The sequence below is a fragment of the Elephantulus edwardii genome, unplaced genomic scaffold (assembly GCF_000299155.1).
Source record: "Elephantulus edwardii isolate Elephantulus edwardi_28Jun2011 unplaced genomic scaffold, EleEdw1.0 scaffold00011, whole genome shotgun sequence".
Taxonomy (NCBI): Eukaryota; Metazoa; Chordata; class Mammalia; order Macroscelidea; family Macroscelididae; genus Elephantulus; species Elephantulus edwardii.
In genome coordinates, this window is record NW_006399761.1 from 11,263,197 (window position 1) to 11,270,131 (window position 6,935).

Consider the following 6,935-nt stretch of genomic DNA (forward strand, 5'->3'; position numbering starts at 1 on the left):
GGGTGTGTGTGTGTGTGTGTGTGTGTGTGTGTGTGTGTGTGTGTACCATCAAATCAGATCTGACTGGTACAGGAGGAGATTGCCCTTCCTTCTCCAGCAGAGCATCTGGTGGAATGTGGGGGTTTTTTTAAGGCAAAGTATATCTTAGTCGTATTTGCCTGTTACCTGATTCCTAATGTATAAAGGTCATTTCTTACCTGCCCCCCGCCCCCAAGCCATTTAGACTGCATGAGCATTCTAGACACAATAAGTTACAGGGGGGAGAAGTAAGATGACTGCAGTAAGAGTACTTTGGAAAGCCAGAACTTTCTTCTCTAATTAGTCCAAGCTCCAAGTTGGTGTCTGCATTTTAAAGTAGAGTTTTTTTCTCAGAGGATACCTTCAGAATGGCTTATTTTTTTCACACACTCACAATACCCTCTGTTACTGCACATTTTTCAAAATTAGGAGAGGTGCCTGACTGCTATTTTGTCCAATTAATATTTATAACCCAGGATGTCCACTCCTTGCAGACCCAGAGCCCAGCATCTGTTTAAGGCTCTGATTCATGTCTCTGCTCATTTAGCTCTACAAGGTTTGTTTGCTGGGCAGGGAGACCAGTGACATTGAAGTCTGGAGTTTTAAGAGAAAAGAAAAATATAAGAGAGAAAAAGGACAAAGATAGGGGCATCAGGACACTCGCCAGGAGAGTATGAATAGCTCTTGATATCTAAGCTACTGTATGTTTAATTCTTGAAAGGGCTGTACATCAATCTGCTGGCTCCAGACAAAGGCATTAATCAGTGTTAATAAATATTTATTGGGCAATAAATCCTGCATCAAGTGCTGCATAGAATTCACTTCAAATGCTTCGTCCCAACTCTCACTCTATTTTTCAACTTAGAAACAACACAGACTTTTGGAACATGGCAAGCAAGTCTTGGACAACTACAATATCTTTTAGAAAGGAAAATATTATTTGGCAAGCATTCTTTCCATTATAATGAAATAGGACACTCTATTGTACAACGGAGATAAACCTCTTCCTTGCAATATATATAGGTATAGATGATATAGATATATAAATAGATATAGATAACCAACCACTCACAATTTTGAAAAATCACCTTAGGCAAACCTAAGGTAAAATCCAAGTTCATTAAGGGGGAATAAAGACGTACTTTTGTGATGAAAATCTGGACCTAATTCTTAGACAGAAACGTTGTATTTTTCTATGACTAGCACAATAATCTTGTTCGTTAGTTGTTGTTGTTGTTGTTGTTGATTGCCATCAAGTCAAGGTCAACTCATAGCGACTCTATTAACAAAAGACTGAATGCCTTTCCCATAGCTATCATTGTTTCTCCAAGTTCATAGAGTTTCCAGAGGCATGTGGCTTAGGAAGTGGATGCCACTCCTGCTTCCAAACCTGTTTTACAACTGGGAACCCTACCAAACAGTGCCCACAATGGGAAACCATTCTGGTATTTGATATCCCCGTGGCACAAGATTCAGTATCACAGCAAACACAAGTTACCTCATACAGCTCAGTGACAAAGAGTGATGTGCAAAGTGGAAGGAGGGAGGATCATTCTTCATTTGTCAAGAAAAAAAAATGTTATATAAATGAAACAAACAAGTGTGTCTCAAAGGAAATACACTGAAGGTTCTCCTTACATGCAAAGGTGGTGAAACTTCATTTCACGTAGTTTGGACATGTTGTCAGGAGGTGGCCAGTTGCCTGGACAAAGACACCATGCTAGGAAAGGTGGATGGTCAGAAAAAGAGATGAAGACCCTCAACAAGATAGTCTACCATGGTAACTGTAACAATGGACTTGAGTACGTTAGAGATCATGAGAATGGTCCAGGATAGAGCAAGATTCAGATCTATCGTTCACAAAATTGCTATGAGGCATGGCTGACTTGATGGAACTTACAACTTGGACCAAAGTTGATTTGATGGCAATGGGACCTTTTCTTTGGTTTTATTGTCAATTCTTTTGATTTTTTTAGACAATGCTTTCTCTGCGTCATTGTTAGAAAGACTCTGATGCACTCTAATCTACGTTATTATCCATGGACTCAGATATGCCAATGTCATGAACATTGCATGACAACTAAGAGTACTATTTCTGTCATGCAAAATAAATCATGAGTCAGAGCCTTCTCAACAACAACTATCAACAATAAGGATTTTTTTTTCTTTTCCCCTTAGTGGCCCAACTTAAATTTAAGATTTTCATAAACTCTGGTGGTGTGGTTTCTGGGGAATTCTGCTACTTACCCCAAAGTGGTGCTTTGGGCAACTGAAATCCATCAGTAGTTCTGTGGTGGAATTATGGGCAATCTCCTCCCTTGTGATTTACAGCCTCTGAGCCCCCCCCCCCACATACCCCAAGAAAAGGTCAGCTGTAACTCCATGGCAATGAGCTTTTTGAGCCAAAGTTCATTAAATGTTCTTGGGTATCATCAGGTTGAAGCTGACTCAGAGCCCTCCAGCAGGTTAGTTGGATTAAGAATCATAGAAAAAAATTTAAAAAAAAAGAAAAACAAACAAAAAAGAATCATGCAGCCAGGCTTGGTAGAGCAACACTGGTACCACCAGGTCTCCAGAACTCAAAGTTAACTAATAACCGACTAAAATTTAATTATTAGAGCTTCCACTTACTTACAAGTTCATACGTCAAATGTATAATCATCTCAAATAGATGCCCTGTTTTCAATTGCTTTTATAAAGGTCTCATAAGAAAACTTCAATATAGTTGCCTTTGAAACATATGTAGCATCTTCATTTATTGTTATTTTTCCTCAACCTCTTAACCCAGTCAAGTACTGCAGATCAATTGAAAACTGAGAGATATATTTACATTGCTGCTGGGGAAAAAAGAGGAGGAGGGAAACACATTTTTAGGGGTTTTCCCCCCCTCCTCTCATATATTGCTTGACCAAAAAATTGGAAACACTTTGAAGGTGTATTTTAGAGAAGAATAGAATCCACACTTTTACCAAGCATAGCTAGTCTCAAATAATGTCAGGTAACCATAAACACGGTAATGGAGATCTTCATTTTCTTTCTATTTGTATCCCTGTGAAACAGCCCCATCAAAACCACATTTCAAGAAAATGGATTTGTTCCAACTTCCACTCTGAGCAAGTAACTGCAAAAATACACTGAATTTTTCAGAAGACCAAAGAACTTAACAGGACAAAAAATATAAATGGTATTAAGAAGAGAGAAAAGACAAGATAAAGATGGATCTTTAAGTGGCAATAAATAGGGCATAATTTAGTTAAACATAGCACATTGCACAAATTGAAACAGTTTCAAGTATTATAGTATAAAGGATAAAGCATGGAATTCGACACCAGGATCCTCATAGTTCTAGAAAGAACAAATAGAATAGACTTCTCTAAGTTCTTACCTCTAAAAGGGAGATAATACAGACCACAAAAGTTATTGAAGAAATCCATCAATCAATGAACACACAAAGACCTACTGAAGTATTTATATATTTTTGTCTATGTGTATATATACACGTGTGTGTGTATGTATATAAATATATGTGTGTGTATTTGTTGTTATTATGTGCCGTCGAGTCATTTGTGACTCATAGTGACCCTATGTACAACAGCTCTAAGCCCTGCTCTATCCTGTGCCAATCTGTCTCTGACACCCCCAGCCTGATTACCCCAATCACTGACTCAATCCACCTTATACAGGGTCTTCCCCTCCTGTGCTGTCCCTCCACCCTCCCAAGCATGATGTCCCTCTCCAAGGACCGGTCCCTCCTTACAACATGTCCAAAGTATGTTAGACGAAGCCTCAGAATCCTTGCCTCCAAGCAGCAACCCGGTTTAACCCTCTCTAGGATGAACCTGTTTGTTTTCTTAGCAGTCCATGGTATATTCAATACTCTCCTCCAGCATCACAGCTCAGAGGCATCAATTCTGTTTCTATCCTCCCCCGTCATTATCCAGCTCTCTGACACATAACAAATGATTACAAAGACCATGGCCTGTATCAGGTGCACCTTAGTTTCCAGAGTGACACCATTGTTCTTCAGCACTTTGGAAAGGTCCTTAACAGTAGACTTTCCAATTGCAAATAATTTCCTGGCTGTTGGTGCCAAGAGTGTTGACTGTGGAGCCAAGCAAAGTAAAGGTGTGAACAACCTCAATCTCTTCACCATCCATCCTGATATATATGTATCTATTTCTACACATGTTAAACATATGTAACATTTGTTTTGAAACTCTGGTGACCTAGCTGAGCTGCACTACTAAATCTGAAGCATTGCATCTCTGGCAGTTCAGATTCACCAGTGACTCCGCAGCAGGTAAATGGACAATCTGCTTGGATGTCATTTTAGAATTCCAATGGAGGATCAGGCTTAAGTTGGCTCATAACTCAACAGCAAGGAAATATATGTTCATGTAAATACATGTTGTTGTGTTGTTACTTGCCATCAAGTCAACTGAGACTCATAGAGACCCTATGCACAACAACTCTAAACCCTGCCCTAACCCGAGCCAATCTCACTGCCTCTGACACATCCACCTTTATATCCATGTCAATCCATCTCACCGAAGGTCTCCCTCTCCTGCCTGTCCCTCCACCTTTTCAAATATGATGTCTTTCTCCAAGAACTGGTCCGTCCTTGCAACATGTCCAAAGTATGTGAGGTGGAGGTTCAAACTCTTTGCCTAGAAGGAGCAATTTAGTTTCACCCCGTTCTCTTGGCCGTTCATGGTATGTTCAATGCTCTTCTCCAGCACTACAACTCAAAAGCATTGTTCTTCCTCTGTCACCCTTAGTCACTGCCCAGTTCTCTGATTATAGCAAGTGATTGCAAAGACCATGGCTTGCATCAGGTACATCCTAGTCTCCAGACTGACACTGTTGCTCATTAGCACTCTGGAGAGGTTCAAGACACTTTCTGAATAAATCCATAGTGATTTGTGCTGCTAATACTGTGTTTTTCCAGCAGTTTTAATTTACCAGCAGCTGCTTGGGTGGGAAAATGATTGGCAGTCTTTTATCGTTGTGATTTGCAGCCCAGGAGACCTGCCTGATGGAATATTACAGTGGGTCAGAACTGATTGGAGACCATGAGATGTCGTTTTGTTGTAATGTTCCATTTTATAGATGTATATATAAACCAAAAGTTAACCTTTCTTAAAGATAATAAATCATAGTCACTGCACTAAACTGATCAGATTGTTGTTGTTTTGTCCCGTTAAGTTGCCTGTGACTCGTAGTAACCCTACGAACAATAGCTCTGAAGCCTGTCCTGTCCTAAGCCAATCTCACTGACTCCAAGACATCTATCCCCATTACTCCAGTTACTGTGTCAAATCCATCTCATTCAGGTCTTGCTCTTCTGCAGTGTCCCTCCGTTCTTCTAAGCATACGAGCCTTCTCCAAGGATGGGTCCCTTCTGGCCATGTGCCCAAAGAAAGTGATAGAGAGCTTCAAAATCCTTACTTCCAGGGAGAAACTTGGCTTCATCCTCTCCAAGACAGGCCAAGTAAGAATGTTCAAATCGCCTGACCATTTGCATTTCGCTTCTCATAGACTGCTAGGTTTGAATAGTTGTAGCTATTCAGAAACTAAATAAATACCAACATAAAGAGAAGTCTTTGAACTTTTAAAGTTTGATCCTGTTGAGTTTCAAGTGTCCAGAAATCATACCTATTTTTCAGTGAGGAATAAAGCCTCAAAAAACATTGTATCTGAAAGGAAAGAGATGCAGGAGATACTTTCCTTTGGAAGATATTGTGTTCCAGAATAAACAGGTTTTTAAAATTAATTGTAATGAGAGTTAACAGAGACTTTGGATTTGATTCATTCATTGTTGCCCTTTTCTCCCTGCCCAACCTCCAGCCCAGTTTGCTCTTCTCTTTGAAAAGTAAAAGAAAAATTCTTTCATTGTTATACACAGAATAAACAGCTTTATCTTCCATGATACTTTTGCCTTAGAAAGAGGGACATTTTCATACCTTCACTGCCTATATATGGATTTCAGCCAAAGTTAGTCCTCTGTTTTAGAAAAATTGTCATCATCTTTAGGAAAATAAGGCTGTTAGAAGAGTTTGTCTTTCTTTTGTACAAAGATTGAAATAACCAAAACTCCACCTACAAACCCCCCAAACTCCACACATTATTTTGTGACATATGCTCTGTATTTGAAATAGTAGGTGGGAGAAATTGGAGTGGTTCAAAGAAATAGGAGGCAAAAATATATCCCAGACATGTTGGCAGACAGGAGAAAGTGATTCTCAATTGGCTGGTTAATATAGTGCACAAAATCAGATACTTGTTTTATCCATTTAAGAAATGTCATCAACTGTTAACGCTTCATTCACATTCAGGAATTCTTCACAGAGAACATGGACTTTTCTGAGTAGTCAGACTTTACTGGTTGTAATTCATTCATTCCCTAATTTCTCTTTCATTTGAAAAAGGTACAGAATGTTTGTTCTCTTTGCTTTTCTAACTAAAGATCATTGAACAATTTCATTTTGACAGCTTTGTTTTGTCTTTGAAAACTGTTCTTCGAAACATTCTGTCCAGTGCTCTTTATCATTTCTTCGCTTCACACTGGCGTCTCCATAATCCACAAGGTCCAGGTTTCCCCTCTCAGAGTCATTTCTGACATTCATTTTTATCTTTTCTTTCCCGTCTTGTTTATTGTCTTTTACTTTCTTCCTGTATGGTGTACCTGACACCATCCCAATACTCAACTGGCCTTTGGTCATTAAAGTAAAATGTGTCGCATCTATTTTAGAGATAACTTGTAAAGTGAGGGAAGATAAACTCAAGTTTGTATATAATCTCATGGGCTTTTTTTGTTGTTCTTCTTCTATATGCTTTATCACAATTTATTTAAAACTCAACTCTATGTGGTGGTATTGTACAGATTAATTTGCTGATAATTTACCCAAGGATTTAGT